Source organism: Rhineura floridana, chromosome 3 (assembly GCF_030035675.1).
Source record: "Rhineura floridana isolate rRhiFlo1 chromosome 3, rRhiFlo1.hap2, whole genome shotgun sequence".
In the NCBI taxonomy this organism is placed as follows: Eukaryota; Metazoa; Chordata; class Lepidosauria; order Squamata; family Rhineuridae; genus Rhineura; species Rhineura floridana.
Window position 1 is genome coordinate 124,082,799 of NC_084482.1, and position 16,609 is coordinate 124,099,407.

General features: G+C 41.0%; 1 protein-coding gene across 3 annotated transcripts in view; it reads right to left on the bottom strand.

Moving 5' to 3' along the window:
- IP6K1 (inositol hexakisphosphate kinase 1) overlaps nucleotides 1-13,972 on the bottom strand; it is a 44,459-nt gene extending 30,487 nt beyond the window's left edge. The window contains exon 1 of one of the 3 annotated variants that reach the window (XM_061617720.1): nucleotides 13,839-13,972. The gene's annotated coding sequence lies outside the window, so the exon portion shown is untranslated. Of the gene's footprint in view, nucleotides 1-13,334; nucleotides 13,543-13,838 lie in introns of those variants that run through there. The other 2 variants (XM_061617722.1, XM_061617721.1) reach the window with 2 other exon arrangements.
- Nucleotides 13,973-16,609: the final 2,637 nt, after the last annotated feature.

Here is a 16,609-nt window from a genome sequence, read left to right on the forward strand (position 1 = left end):
CCAAATAGGCATGTCAATTAATCCATCTCTTCAAGTCTACTAAATCCAGTAATTTCAATAGCTCTTCTTCCATTATCCGTGTTGATTCCATCTTCCATCTTCGCGCACCCAATAATCTTGCTGTTGTAGTCATATAATAAGAGTCTGATAGGAATTTCCTTCATCATATATATTTCCTTGCCATCAATTCCGAATGTATCACTGAGATATTGTTGCAAAGCCGCATCTCTGTTCCTCTTTTTTACAGAATGCACTAGCACATCTCTTGAAAGTTTTTCCATTGTCACAAATCTGGAATTAATTCTGTAAACTTTCTCCATTTCAAGTTCCATCAAATCCTTCCAGTCCAGGAATTTTTTCGAACCGATGATATCTTTATCTCCAATCTCTTCACCAATTCCTTCAGGGACAGCGCTGAGTTCCAAACAGTAATATTTGTCTCCAGGATCCATCACAGCCATAAAATCCAAATCTTTTTCCAAGTCCATATTTAATAAATCTATTCCAATCTCCAGGGCTTGAACCTTCCCTTTAATTTTTCTTTCATCTCCTTTTATTTGTCCAGTTATATCTTTGGTCCCATCTACCTCCATTCTCGTAGAATCCTCTATTTCTGTCAGCTCCTGTCTCATTCTGCCAAATTCAATTTTTATCTCTTGTCTGCTCTGTCTCATCTCTTGTTTGATTAGCTGAATCTCATTCATTATTTTCTGAAACATATCTAGAGAGGAAATCCCTTCCTGTACATCCAGGGTCTCAGCCACCTTCTTGATTGTCATTCTTAAAACCCAAAGAACAAAACACCTTCAATTTCCAATTATAGCCACTATTCCCAAGCAAAGAACAGTTTATTTCTTTTTCCAGTCACAAAGGAGTTAATCTTCCAAACCTGATGACATCAGTCCTCTAGACAGCACAAACTGCCTTATCTCTTATGTGTCCAAAAGTGCAAAACAAATTTAGTTCACAGCATCCAAATAATTAGTGGCATAAAGAATAAGCAGATTCGTTAAAAAGAAGTAGACCAGAAAAAATAGTCCCAGACATATAAAATTCATATATCAAATAAATCAAATTTTCTCTCTTCAAATCAGATGCCCCTCATCCGTTTATATCTTTATAATGCCCAATTCCATGCCAGCTTTTTGCAATAAAAACAAAGATAGGTTTTTTTTATTTTCTTCCTCCTAGTTCCGAGTGTAGAAGAGAAAGTTATAACTCACCCAGGAATTCTTGTTGCTAATTCCTTGACAAATCTCTTTTGCTATAACGATTTAAGCTAGATAATAATAGAAGAATGCTTGCCTGTTAGAACGTTTTTCTTTGAAGAAAAAAAAATGTCTCGCTTAATCAGTTTGAGCTTGTTGTAATCCCTAGCTCCATCCGACGCTTGCTGGCTAGACCTTCATTCATAGACGATCCTGATGAATTCCAGCCCCCAACAAACACCACGGAACTTCTGTGGATAATCTCTACGTTTCTCCCTTGCCTGGGAGAACATTTTCCCAGTCAAAAAAAAAACTTCTGACTGGTTTTAAAAACTGAAAAAGCTTCCTCTGAGATGAGAGCTCGTCCTAGAGGCAAGCACAAGCGGAGCGATCCTCCTGGGAAGTCGAGCAGGGGGTTGGACTTGATGGCCTTGTAGGCCCCTTCCAACTCTACTATTCTATGATTCTATGTGCATTCCTTTCCTCCTTATGAAAATGAGACAGGTCATACAATAAGTCATTTTATGCCATGTGCCTTGTTAATATGTTTCTGTCACTACCTCAACTTCTTTATGGCATAATAATTTAACTACATAGATAAAGTTTGGATCTTTCTCTGGTCAAACGATTGGTGGTTCTCAAGTTCCTTATAACTTTTTTTAACCCTTTTTATGAAAGTTTTTACGTACAATTTGAAATTGATACAATATACAGGTAGTATAGCAAACAAAATACGATACATTTCTATTTTAAGAGCATGGAATAATATAACTGAATCCTTTCATCAAAAACCTGTGTTGTTATCACATGCATCTTTTATGATTTCAGTTAAGTTACTCTGCATTCCACAAATACTAGTGGTACTGAAACACTGATGACTAACAACTTTGGGAGAAGAGGACCAGTAATAAGCAGAAATGAAAGGAAAAAAGAATAACACAAAGCACACTTCAAGTGTCCCATCCCATCTGCCCTGCATATTGTAGTACAGCACCTTTCTCCATAGTGGGTGCACTGTTCGTGCTAAGGTTTCACTGCCACAAGTGCAATGCAAGACTAGAAAGAAATCTTCCTCCAAACAACTGGCTGGTTATTTCAAATCCTTAGGAAATTCATCCCCACCCACTTTTAGGCACATGTTCCCCACTTAGCGTTGCCGTGTCACAATGCTGCAGTGACAAGTGAAGCCATAACTTGCAGAATTCTCTTATCAGGGTTTAGGCTCTAAAGCTAGCAACCACTTCTTTTAACCATCCCATGTCAACTAGCCTCTTTGATGCTCCTCACTCCCTCCTATACCCTCAACTGCATAGAGCCCCTGCTGGCCTTAAGTGCTGTGTAGTTTCTTCAGAGCCTTCTCCAAAAAAGCCAATGTGGCTTCACAGAACGTTTAATGATGACCCGAAACAAAAAAGGACACATACAGAAAGTGGAAGGAAGGCTGGGCCACAAAGGAAGAGTACAGACAGGTAGCATGGAATTGCAGGGATGGCGTCAGGAAGGCTATAGCTGAGATTGAGCTGAGGTTAGTGAGAGATACCAAAAGCAACAGGTACATTCATAGTAAAAGACAAGAGAAAAGAAACGGTGGTATAGCTACTCAATGAGAATGGCAAAATGATAACAGATTACAAAGAAAAGGCGGAAGTGCTCTATTCCTACTTTGGCTCAGTCTTCTCTCAAAAGAGGGTCCACAACCCGCCTGGCAAATGTGAAGTTGAAGGGGCAGGATTGCAGCTTGGGATTGATAGACAAATCGTCAAGGAATACCTAAGAACTTTGAACAAGCTCAAATCTCCAGGGCCCGACAAGCTGCATCCTAAAGAATTGAAGGAACTGGCTGAAGAACTCTTGGACCCACTGTCTATTATCTTTGCAAAATCGTGGAGGATGGGTGAAGTGCAGGATGATTGGAGGAGGGCTAATGTTGTCCCTATCTTCAAAAAGAACAAAAAGGAAGAACCAGGGAACTACAGGCCAGTCAGTCTGACATCAATCTCTGGGAAAATCCTGGAGCAGATTATAAAGCTGTAAGCACCTTGAAAACAATGCAATGATTACTAGAAGCCAACATGAATTTATCAAGAACAAATCCTGCCAAACTAATCTTATCTCATTTTTTGATTGGGTAACCTCCCTGGTAGACTGTGGGAATGCTGTGGACATAATATATCTCAACTTCAGCAACGCTTTTGACAAAGCACCCCATGATATTCTGATTAGCAAGATGCCTAAATATGGGCTGGATGAACAACTGTCAGGTGGATCCACAGTTGGCTCCAGAATTGTACTCAAAGAGTGCTTATCAATGGTTTCTTCTCAAACTGGAGGGAAGTAAAGAGTGCGGTACTGAAGGGCTCGGTCCTAGGCCCAGTGCTCTTCATTATTAATGACTTGGATGAGGAGGTGCAGGGAATGCTTATCAAATTTGCAGATGATGCAAAATTGGGAGGGATAGCTAATACCTTGGAATACAGAAACAAAATTAAAAGTGATCATGACAGGCTGGCGCACTGGACTGAAAACAGAATGAAATTTATCAGGGATAAGTGCAAAATTCTACACCTAGAAAAAAGAACCCAAATGCACAGTTATAAGATGGGGGATACTTGACTCTGCAATACTACAGGCGAGAAGAATCTTGGAACTGTTCTTGATCACAAGCTGAATATAAGCCAACAGTGTGATGTGGCTGCAAAAAAGGCAGATGCTATTTTAGGCTGCATTAACAGAAGTATACTTTCCAAATCACGTGAAGTATTAGCTCCCCTCTATTTGGCACTGGTTAGGCCTCATCTTGAGTACTGTGTCCAGTTCTGGACACCACACTTTTAGCAGGATACAGACAAACTGGAATTAGTTCAGAGGAGGGCAACAAGGATGATCAGGAGACTAGAAACAAAGCCCTATGAGGACAGGCTGAAAGAACTGGGCATGTTTAGCCTGGGGAAGAGCAGACTTAGGGGAGATATGATAGCACTTTTCAAATACTTGAATACACAGAGAAGGGCCAGGATCTCTTCTCGATCGTCCCAGAGTGCAGGACATAGAATAATGGGGTCAAGTTGCAGGAAGCCAAATTTCAACTGAACATCAGGAAAAACTTCCCAACTGTTAGAGCGGTACAACAATGGAACCAAGTTCCTAGGGAGGTGGTGGGCTCTCAAGCACTGGAAGCCTTCAAAAGGCAGCTGGACAGCCACCTGTTGGGTATGCTTTCATTTGGATTCCTGCACTGAGCAGGGGGTGGACTCGATGGCCTTATACGCCCCTTCCAAATCTATGATTCTAAGATTAGCCCCTTCTTGCCTCAGTTCCCCATCTCACCTACCATAGCCACCTGGCCTTCCTTCCTCTTTCTTAATCTACTTTCTGGTCAGCATCCTTCTTAACTGTAGGCTTTGTGTCCTTACATTGTGTTCCCTACATCCCAAGAACTCAACCATTCCTTACAAGGTTCATTTTTAAGGGGGGGGAAATGTGATGTTCCTGTATTAATGTATATATGGTAAGTGCTGTTTGTACAGAAGATACATGGTAAGTGGAATGAAAGAGGAGGGGGGAGTAAATGAGCAGTAGAATGCTGGATGATTGGCTGAGTTTTTTGGATGGCTGAGAGTATAAATGGAAGGATGACAGTTGAATCTGGGTGGACATGAGTGGGTTGTTTTGGTGGAGCTGGGAGGTGGGTGTGAGTTGGTGTATGTCAGGAGAGTGTGGAGAAAGAGGGAGGTGGAGTTCGGATTAGTAATAAGTCAAATATCACAGTAATAGATGAAACCATAAGCTTGTAGATCATTATCAAAGTTATCTTGTTATTAATGTTATTTAATAAAAACTATTTTGGTTTACCGAAGGCCTGGTCCTTGGCTGGGGTTTCACAGACCAGAAGGGAAGGGAAGGTAATGACCAAGGCTGAAGGGAAACAGCGGTGAAGAGGAGAAGATAACATTATAAGTATCCAGAGCAACCCCGAGTTATGAGTTATCTGCATTGATACAAGGGGGTTGGGAACAGCATAGGCACGCAGTCACGAATGTAACCGGATAGAGAGACTCAGGCAAGGTCTCTGGGAACACTGGTTGTAGAACGTGACTGGTGGTGCTGCCTAGCAGGGGGATCTATTGAGATCTGTGCTAGAGCAGAGAGAGAAACCATAAAAAAGGACAGTCCAGACTGGTGGAGTCCCTGGTGGTGCCTACGCAGAGCTTGGAAAAGTTACTTTTTTAAACTACAACTCCCATCAGCCCCGGCCAACATGGCCACTGGATTGGGCTGATGGGAGTTGTAGTTCAAAAAAGTAACTTTTCCAAGCTCTGGTGCCTAGTGAAAGGCAGTAGCCACGAGCAGGTAGGAACCTGACAGGGAGATCCAGGGAAGGGCGTCACAAGGCCCATGAAGGCAGATAATACAGCCTTCTTACCAGTACATTAGCAACTCCTCCCCTGCTTGCCTTGGGCAAGAGTTGCTTTCTCCTTCCCCCAGCAGTCAGATAAACAAAAAATTATCCATGCTTTTTTTCAATACCTACTTGTCTGCACTAATTTACTGTGCTATCCTACTGCCTGTCCCAGCCTGGCTACTTACTCCAGCATGGAAACTGGTATCTATTTCCCCTGGTTTGAAGGTGCCAGAGAGCATATGCATTACTTAATGCTGCAGCATGTTATCCCCTTTCAGGATACACAACTATGTGCACAGGTGCCACGGTGCTGCACTTCCCCTACTGGGGAAAGTGTTCGATCTGGCCTATTGTAGCTGCAGCAACATAGCATCACTGTAGTGAGATGAGTGTGCAAGTATATGGCAGCAGGAACCTGATGCACTTTACAGTAACTACTTGTAAGGCTAGTTAAACGTTTATCAACATTACAAGTAGCGATATGCCATTATAATCATAATCCGAGGCAGTGCTTGGAAGTATTTTCCATTCAAAGAGTTAATACCAATACTTATACAATACAGACATGGAATTTGGCATGACATGCTTGCAGAAGGCAAACAGACAAGAGGCAAACTGCAACCACAACCTGGCTGTCTGCATACTATTCTAGGACTTGGCCCTAGTGAATGAAGGCCAGGATCCTGTTGCACTTTCAAGCTGGAGAAATAAAACCCCTAAAAGATCAACTGCCACATGGGATACAAAAAGAGTGGCATCTGTTGCATCTCTCCTATTGGAAACATCACTGTAAGCCATCCTTACCTTGGACTTACATCACTTACAGTAGGAATTTTGAAAGAAAAGACATGGATCATCTCTCAAATCACATCAGAGCTGAAACCTATTAGATCAGATTCCAATTCTGGACATCTATCAATCTTACTTTTCTTTTACAGTTTATGGGGACTTCTATGTTCTTGTTCCTCCCCCTGCCCTGCCCCTCCCATGTTTTTATATAAACTGGTCAAGAACCAAGAATATTTCAGAGGCTCTCTCCCTGGTCTCTTTTGCAAGCAGAAGCAGAAGTTATCCTTACAGTAGTCACATTGCATCATATTTATACAACAGCCTTTGAGACACTGAATAGCAAAACTAGTGTGTGGGAATACCCAAATTTTGCCAACGGGCCATGTTAGTGACTTGGCATAACTCCTAACAGGAAATAAAATGAAGTTTTGCTGCTCTTGCTTTCCACAGAAATGTGAACACAGAGACTGAAAACTCTGTACATGTTATTCACTTTTTACAAAATTCCTGTTACATATATTGTGCCAAAGTAGCAACAGAGAAGCAGTAGAAGGGAGAGGGCCAAAAATGCCTAAATTCTACAGTCCTTAGTGAGCACAAGTATCTTCTGAAGTCTCTAATCTGTTCCACTGCAATAATCCTCAGTAAATTCCTGCCTTGCAGCCCAAACAATACTCTAAGTATAGATTCTGCTCCTGCCCTTGTGGGGCGATAATGGATTGAAAGCTTAGATTCTTCTGTAGAGGAGCTCAGTAACAAACTGTGCCTTTTATTAGAATTGTTGTTTGTCAGAAATGGCATCAGGTTTCAAATGTCCAACTGGAAAGAGCCTCACTATCAGAGTAATGTTCAGCTCAATCCTAGGCATAGTTACTCAGAGGTGGGTCCTATTGTTTTCAGTGGGCTTTACTCAGGGCTGTGGAGTCGGAGTCGTAAGCAATTTTGGGTGGAGTCAGAAGCAATGTACTGACTCCGACTTCAAAATAAAATTAATATTTTAATATTAATATTAATATTAATGTATTAATATTAACACATTAATATACATTTGCCATTTATGAAGGAGTCAGAGTCAGACAGTAGAAAAATTAATATACATTTGCCATTTATGAAGGAGTCGGAGTCAGACAGTAGAAAAATAGAGGAGTCGGAGTCGAAGGTTTGACATACCGACTCCACAGCCCTGGCTTTGCTCACAGATAGGTGCACACCTTAGTTAGAGATTGCAACCTTAGCATGTACCAAGAAGAGATACGGCCACTTACTTCCCTTGAAGGAAGTCTATTTTTATCCAAGTACACTAAGATTTTAGAAGGTAAACGCCAATTTAATATATTTTACCCAAATATTCTTAACAAAACATGCTGTAACCAACAGCCAGTAAATGCCATTTAATATTTGTCACACTGTTTGGTAACCAAGGTGCCAGCAGCCCAAGCATCTGTGTTAATTTAATATTTATCCTACCTTACAGGTCAGACCAAGGGCAGTTTACAATATTTAAAAAGAACATACTGGGGTATCCACATGTTTATCTTCCACCAAACATCTTCCCAATATGTCTTGCGCTGGCTCCAGAAAATAAGGCTCCAGCAGATTCCCACTAGAAGTACAAACACTAGAAAGTTACTGCAAACACCTATGCAACCTCACTATTTACATTTATTTTTTATGTTTGTGTACCACACTTTACCATATTAGATTTCATAGTGGTGTACAAACCATAACACAAAATTCAATAAAGCACAGATAAAAGATGAAGAGCAACAGGTAAATCTCCAAACAGACTAAAATGTAAATGCCTGTGTAAATAAAAATGTTTTTGTTTGGTGCCTAAAGTAGTGTAGCATTGGCACCATGTGAATCTCTTTGGGGAAGAGCCTTGTCAGCTTCGCCTCAGATGAAGAGGCATGCAGAGAAATGCTTCGGTAAATGATCTTAAAATACAGGCAGGCTGATGGGAAGGGGAAGGCACTCCTTCAAGCACTTGGGCAACAAGCTGTTTAGGATTTTATAGATACGTACTAACACCTTGATTTCCACTCAGAAGCAAACAGGTAGCCTGTGGAGCTCTTTTAAAATTGGTGCGGTATGAGCAAGACAAGGCATGTCTGTCAGAATTTTGGCTCCCATATTCAGTACTGATTAGAGCTTCCAAGCACTTGATACAGGAAAGATAGGAGTGGCCACTTCACCTAAGCAGAGACTATGATTGGATTACTGTTGTGGCAAATTATGTAAGCGCTGCCAATTCTGCACTGCTTCAGACCCTTTCAGGCATATATGTATAATGAAAGCAAGAACGTCAACAGTGGAAATTTACAGTAAGCAAGGTAAAGCTTAAAACAGTTTAGCCTAGGATGAAGCTTATTTCAGTGTTTTGGGATGCTGACACAGGAAGGAACCAATGCATAAAGCCAGGCACAGAAAATGAAATGTTGAAAAAAATTCAGTCATACTCAGATTTCAGACTCACATTTCACTCACAGAGTACCTAGCTACAAAAAAGACTCATCTGACCCATTAAAACACTTTAATGATTAATTTAAAGCTCATTCTATCACAAAGGCTTAGGAAGTTTATCAGTGTATTAAGAAGCAGTTATGGAGGTCTGCTGTATCACCTCAGGCAAATACAATTAACATAAGAACATAAGAAGAGCCTGCTGGATCAGACCAGTGGCCCATCTAGTCCAGCAACGTGTTCTCACAGTGGCCAACCAGGTGCCTGGGGGAAGCCCACAAGCAGGACCTGAGTGCAAGAACACTCTCCCCTCCTGAGGCTTCCGGCAACTCGTTTTCAGAAGCATGCTGCCTCTGACTAGGGTGGCACAGCACAGCCATCACGGCTAGTAGCCATTGATAGCCCTGTTCTCCATGAATTTGTCTAATCTTCGTTTAAAGCCATCCAAGCTGGTGGCCATTACTGCGTCTTGTGGGAGCAAATTCCATAGTTTAACTATGCGCTGAGTAAAGAAGTACTTCCTTTTGTCTGTCCTGAATCTTCCAACATTCAGTTTCTTTGAATGTCCACGAGTTCTAGTATTATGAGAGAGGGAGAAGAACTTTTCTCTATCCACTTTCTCAATGCCATGCAGAATTTTATACACTTCTATCATGTCTCCTCTGACCCGCCTTTTCTCTAAACTAAAAAGCCCCAAATGCTGCAACCTTTCCTCGTAAGGGAGTCGCTCCATCCCCTTGATCATTCTGGTTGCCCTCTTCTGAACCTTTTCCAACTCTATAATATCCTTTTTGAGATGAGGCGACCAGAACTGTACACAGTATTCCAAATGCGGCGGCACCATAGATTTATACAATGGCATTATGATATCGGTTGTTTTATTTTCAATACCTTTCCTAATTATCCCTAGCATGGCATTTGCCTTTTTCACAGCTGCCGCACACTGGGTCGACATTTTAAGATACAACCTTAGTTAAAAATGGAAGATATTTACACACACACAAATTCTGGAGGTTGGGGTCTTCTGAATTTACATTTATATTACATAGCATTTCAACTTCGCCAACTTAGCTTCATCATAATGAAATCAAAAAAATCTTAGATTAGATTAGAAGAAAGTATGTTATCGAAAGGCAAGATTTGGAATCTACCCTTCTTACCAATCACCCACACATGGATTAAAACTATTAATAATCCATATACAAAATCCACATTCTCCATCTGGAAACAATGGCAATTAAAATTATCTTCAATTTACTCCCCTTTAACTCCCTTACCTGCTTACCCGAAAGCAGGAGATGACTTCTTGAAAAAATATATAGAAATAGGAGAGGAGAAAAATTATTTTAGATTGAGAGATTTTTTCCCACAAGGTAACCCAATCACTATTCAACAACTAAAAATTGATATTCCATCTTGGAACTTAGATTGGTTACATACATACCAATTACAAACTACCCTAAAGGACCCTCAAATCAAAACATACGCTACTAAAAATATCACACAATTTGAAAAAATATTACTAGATAGTGGTCGCTCTGGTAAAGGAATAGTCTCTAACCTATATAAAATATTACTAGAAATTGATATGGGAAAACTGACAGGTCTGAAAAACCAATGGGAAAAAGATCTGGGATATCAGCTAGAAACATCTGAATGGTCTTCAATCTTTCATTCTAAACACAACAAAACAATTTCTGCAGCACATAAAGAAACTATGCTGAAAACAATTCACAGATGGTATTATACACCAGTACAACTCTCTCATATATCTTCATCAACATCCCCCTTATGTTGGAGAGGATGCAATCAGAAAGGAACATACTTCCACCTATGGTGGAGTTGCCCACAGATCAAAAAATTTTGGACTTCAGTACATACCGAACTAAACAACATTACGAAACAAAAAATACACTTAACACCGGAACTATTTTTATTATCTTTATTCAAAGATGAAAACAAAACATTAAAATCAAAACATCTGCTATGTAAACTACTCATAGCAGCGAGACTGACAATATTACAATACTGGAAAAATCAAGATGGACTTAACTTGCAGATTTGGTTCAACAAAATATGGACGATAGCTATACTGGACAAACTCACGCTGCATCTTCGATTTCTAAGAGGTGCTGCAAAACCGGAATTGTTCACGTCAGTATGGTGGAACTACATGGAATACACCTCACAACGAGACCTACATACCCAGCTTCCTTCATCTGCAAAAACTATCTGGTTTTCCTAAACGAATAATAATACTCCTACAATTTTAAACCATCTCATGTTAATATTGTATTTAATTTTCATTCACTACAATAATCACCTGTATACCAATACTTACCAATATACTTTCCATAACATAGCACATAAACCGAATCAAAACAGGAATTGGCTCTAAAGTGGGGGGAGGGTATTAAAGTTAAATTGATGTATTTTTGTATCTTTATATTATTCATGTTAAATTACTATGAAATCAATAAAAACATTTTTTTTAAAAAAATGGAAGATATTAACCCTCCCTTCCCACCACTCTTCATATTCAGCCCAAAGTGTATGCTTTTAAAAAATGTTTTTGGCTCTGATAAGTTTTCAAGTGTTCAAATTTGTGGAGGAACAACACCACTGGCCTTCTATGGTCCCTTACCATTTGAATATGACAAAAGAATGGTAATCAAGAGAACACATTTTTAATTTTCTCAGAGTTAAACAAGATATGGCATTAATTGTATGAATGCAAATGAAATGCATGGGTTTTTAAAATATCAGTGGTAGACACTGAGAAGCATGAACTGCCTCAGAACAATGGAGAGGAATTTAACTCTTTCCCTGCCACAATCATGACAAGTTGCTATTTGCATTTCAAAGGAAGTTTCTTTTGGTTAACCCCTGGAATAGAATTACAGTCTCTTTGGTATGTGTCCTCTCCATTTAGGATATTATAGGTTGGAACCAACACCTTGAGATCTACCTGGAAAAAGTGGTATTGTGGATGCAAAAGTACCAGTATAGTATTTCCTCAGTATTCCACCCTATGAAAATGAGGGTCAAACTACTTAGTCACTAAAAGCCAACCCCATGTAGAGCACATTGTGGCTGTTTACTTTAGGTTACAATGACTAGTTCATATTAAAAAAGTGAGAGTGCAACCTTCACACCAAATGAACGAAAATCAGTCACACATCTAACACATAAATTCTTTGCCAAGTTATCAACTAAACCTACTTGAAAAGCATTTTGAGGATACAAATTGCAAGACACTTGTTACACTAAAAAGCACCATAGATATGTTATCGCAGTAAATCACAGTTAATAACAGAGGTTCTTGGGCTGCAAAGGTCACCTTAAAATAAATGATGCAGTCATCTTTTGAGCATTAATATTTCCTCACTGCTAGTATATTTCACAAAAAAACGACACCCATCACATTAATTTGGACAGAAATTCCTGACATAATCATTTACTGAATGCATGCACCTCTGCATATTTAACACACAATTAGTTATAAATAGGTTCTGTTCTTGCTGATAAACAAAATTTATCAGCTGATTTTTGGCTGCATTAACTGAGGGCTATACAAATGGGTAGAATATCCATGCAAAACTGTTTTACCTTAAGAAACATCTGTATTATGTGAATAAGCATCTGCATTTCGACTTCAGGCTTCTAGTACTATACAAATACAAACCAATGGTAGAGCAACTGAGAAAATACTAATATCCTAGAACAGGGATGGGGAATCTTTTTTAGCCCAAAGGCTGCATTCCCTCAAAGACAACCTTCCAGTGGCCACATGGCAAAAGTGGCAGTACAATTGATATGACTCTTACTTTGGTACAGTAGGCTACAAATTCACCCACAAATAAGACAAAGAGTTCTGCACCCTATCCCCATCTCTCTAGCCTACATTCAGGCAAGCAAGATGCATTATCACAATTCAAGGACACATTCCAGCCAGGCAAGCACTTGAGGAGGGTGCAGAGCCCAGCCGATAAGAGCTGCAGATTGGGGAGAGGGGGTGTGGCCTGGCGGTGGGTCCACCTTGGGGAGAGTCTTGACGGCCAGATAGAGAGGCTTTGTGGGCCACATTCAGCCCCCAGGGCTCTGGTTTCCTATCCCCATACTAGAACAAGTTTTCAGCAATGGGAAGAGAGAAGATTTAAAAGGCAAAGTTATTGCTGGTCCAGTTCCAGCACAGCTCCGCAGAATTCCCTACACATAGCTCTACATAAACCATAATCTAACTCAATTGTCAAATGCCCATTGTTTCCAAAACCTTCTGATACTCCCAGAGTTCTCTGGATTGGGGCCAATGGACTTAGTTAGGACTGGCGTGCAGTCTCCAGCTAAAAAACAATCACATTTCCCAATAGTCACATTTGAGATTCAACCATCATTAATCGCTAGCCAGTATTAAGGGCTTTCCCAGACACGGGAGGGTGAGAGCAGACCCGCTGGAGCAAAATTCACCGTACCAATTTCTTGCGCACCTACTAGTCTCTCCAGCTCTCACTTCCTCTTAGCCCAATGATGTCTCCGAAGCAGTAGCATCAAGCAAACCTGTCACCCAGCACTCGGTCTCCATTGGGAAAAGGGACCCATTGAACACACAAGGAGGCAGCCTAGAAGTCCGTTGAGAAGACAGGCGGGCCTGTCTGCTTAGCACGACAGCCACCTCGACTTCCTGCTTTGTACCCGCCCCCACACCAACACCTGTGCCAGAGACCTCCCTTGGGTCGCCTCAGAAGGCCTTATGGATCCACCGCAACCGCAAGGGAGCCTGATTTCTCTCTCCCACGCCTTTCTTTCACCTCAACCCAGCAGACCCTGGCCAAGCTCCAGACTTACCCGCTACCAGACTAGCCTCATCTTCATCCTCCACACTCATTCAGATCCAAGCACGGAGAAGATGAGAGACGTTCTTCTTTTCCCTCCCGAGCATAAACCCTTCCCATTAAGAAACCAGGAACGACACTTACCAAGATAAACTTTTTCCTGCCCGGCCGGGGGGCACTGCTACTCGGACCCCCCCAGGCCGGCTTCAACAGTGCCCTCACCCGCTCCCTACGGTTCGAATCAACAACAAGATGGCGGCGCCGGGAAGGTGGGCATTCTGCCGTCATAGCAACCGTGTTGTCCAAGATCCACCTCCTAGGAGGATAATCCAATCGCGTACCGACGTATTCCTGGCGTCGTATTAGCCCTCATTTTGATTGGATAATAAAATCGTCACTCCTCCTAATTCTCCACGCCTCCTTCAGCAGGAACGCCGTCTTCAGTTTTCCGACGCACGCTGCGCAAACGTGACGCAACCATCCTCTTGTGGAGGAACGATTGTCTATTGGCTAACAAGTCATGGCCCGTCAACCAATTATAGAAGCCTTTCACTGCTAATCTCTACCTCCACCTTGAGGCAGCTCTTTTAGGACCTGACCTCTGCTCTTTCCATGGAAAGTAGTTCCTAGATTACCTTTTTGCTGACCTCTCCTACTGGAATAGTTCTCATTCCAGCTGTATCTGTTAGCATGCGTCTGGCTATTCGACTAAGTCTGTTCCTATCCAGGCTTTGATTCAAGATCTGCCCTCTGACCTTGCCAGAAAGATTGCATCAAGTGCGTTAATATCCTAGATTTTGCTTATTTTGGATTTTCTCCACATGTCTATCCCTTCACATTTCATCTGCATCTGTCCGAAAAAGGAAAAAGCAGTGCACTTAATTTTTAAAACACTTATCTGTTTGCCCCTGTAACTGTCCTCCCTTTTTCAGAATGCTATTTTACAAATTTCTGTTCAAGTCTGGAGCAGTTTGGATTGGAGACAGGTAATCATTTGAAAGAGGGGTTGTTGCTCAGGGTGTGTCTGCATGTTCTACTTCTGCCTCTGATAAAAGGATGTGTAAATTTTTATATTGTTTAGAAAAAAACTGCAAACCCTGTTAACCAAAAGAGGAAGAAGAGACAAAATAAATCTACATCTGTATTGGGAAGTGATGCCTCCCTCAGATTTGCTTGTTAAAAACTGTCTTACTCCAGCACAGCAAAATTTAATATCTTTGTCCAAGGACAACTACATCCACCTTCTCATTGATTAGCTGTTGATGAGTCAGAAGAATATAAGATTGAGGAATATTTTCACACACCATACCCTGCAATGTTATGAATTGCTAGTATTTACATTATCTGGGGATAGTATTAAAGTGCCCATGTGTCTTAATTTACAGAGGACAGCCCTCTACTTGAAGGCCTATCCAAATCAAGACTGATTTAAAAATAAAGAACTATTAGAAGGGAGAGAAGGGGCCTTGAAGTTGCCCATCAACAGGTAGCACCTGGACAGCAGACTGAGCAGGCACACAGGTCACCTGTTCATTGTCTTCCTCACTATGTAGGGAGATCAGATGAATTTATTTTATAGTAATTATTTATAAGCATGCATCTATACATATAAATTATAATATGCATATCTGTGTGTACATTTTTCCTTTCTTTTTGGTGATGCGTAAGTGTCCATGCTCAAGAGCAGCCAGTGGGGGTGGTGTGGTAACATCACTCCAGCTTCCCAGCAGCAGCATCACTACCACAGATTAGTGTAAGGGTGGGGTGGGTCAAGATAGACTCTGCTGATGAGCCAGTGCCACCCTAACCTTGCTGCCATCCTGTCCCAGTAAGTGGAAGTGAAAATGTTGCTGGGAGATCAGTGCCATAGCACCACCCCATTAGCCACTCCTGGTGATGTTAGATAGCATGCTTTCTGTCCAATGCTATTGCATGCATCTATCTACCTTTTGAAAGGGCAGCGATAGATGCAACAGCAAGGTTAATACCTAGCCATTTCGAATAGAAAGGATATCACACTATTGGTGCTTGATCAGGGTGTGTTTGGATACAATTTAAGGTATATGGGGCATACTTTATTTGATCATGCAGAGCAGCCCCAAGATATACTCTTTGCTCCAGTATCCTTAACATGAGGAAGGTCAGGAAGATACTACTGCAATTTATCAGTGTTCTGGATAGCCTATTGAGGTAGGTTAAGGAGACATTTCTGGTCTTGGAAGTGTCAAGAGAGATGGTGAAAGTTGCAGTTAGGATTACTACCAAATTTAATTGATACCAGAATTTGGGATGGCAGAATTTGGATCAACTTTTTGTTTTGTAAACTGCCTTGAGGGCCTTTGGCCGAAAGGCAGGGTAGAAACAACAACAACAGCAACAACAACAATATATGAAGTCCCAATCAAATGGAACAGTACTCTGAAATAGCAGGCATCTTTACTGTTGTTGCAGTCTGCTGCATATTCACCCAGGAAGTGTTTTTCATGCATCTAACAAAGTGAGCTCTATTCCATGAAAGCTTATGACACAATACTGTTGTTAGTCTTTAAGATGCCACAGCAATCTGTTGTTTTCACATTGGCTTTTTCTCTGGAATGTATGTTTTCAACACTACAGCGAGCATTCTGTATTTTCACTCTGTCTTTATTCTTGTAACGTTTTAATCCTCTCAGATCAAACCATCTCATGTACACAATGTTTAATTCATTTCCTCCAACCCTCCCCCTTCCACAGTCTTATATATGGATTGGCAGAGGTTATACCAGCAGATAATTACTTGTACAGAAATAAAATGATGAGCCACCATCTCATGCCAACTAGAAATGGAAATAGTCTATAGGAAACTGACTGTAACTTTCAAATACAAAGCTCGAAAAGTTGAGAGGAAGTTTTGTTGTTGTTAGGTGCCTCCAAGT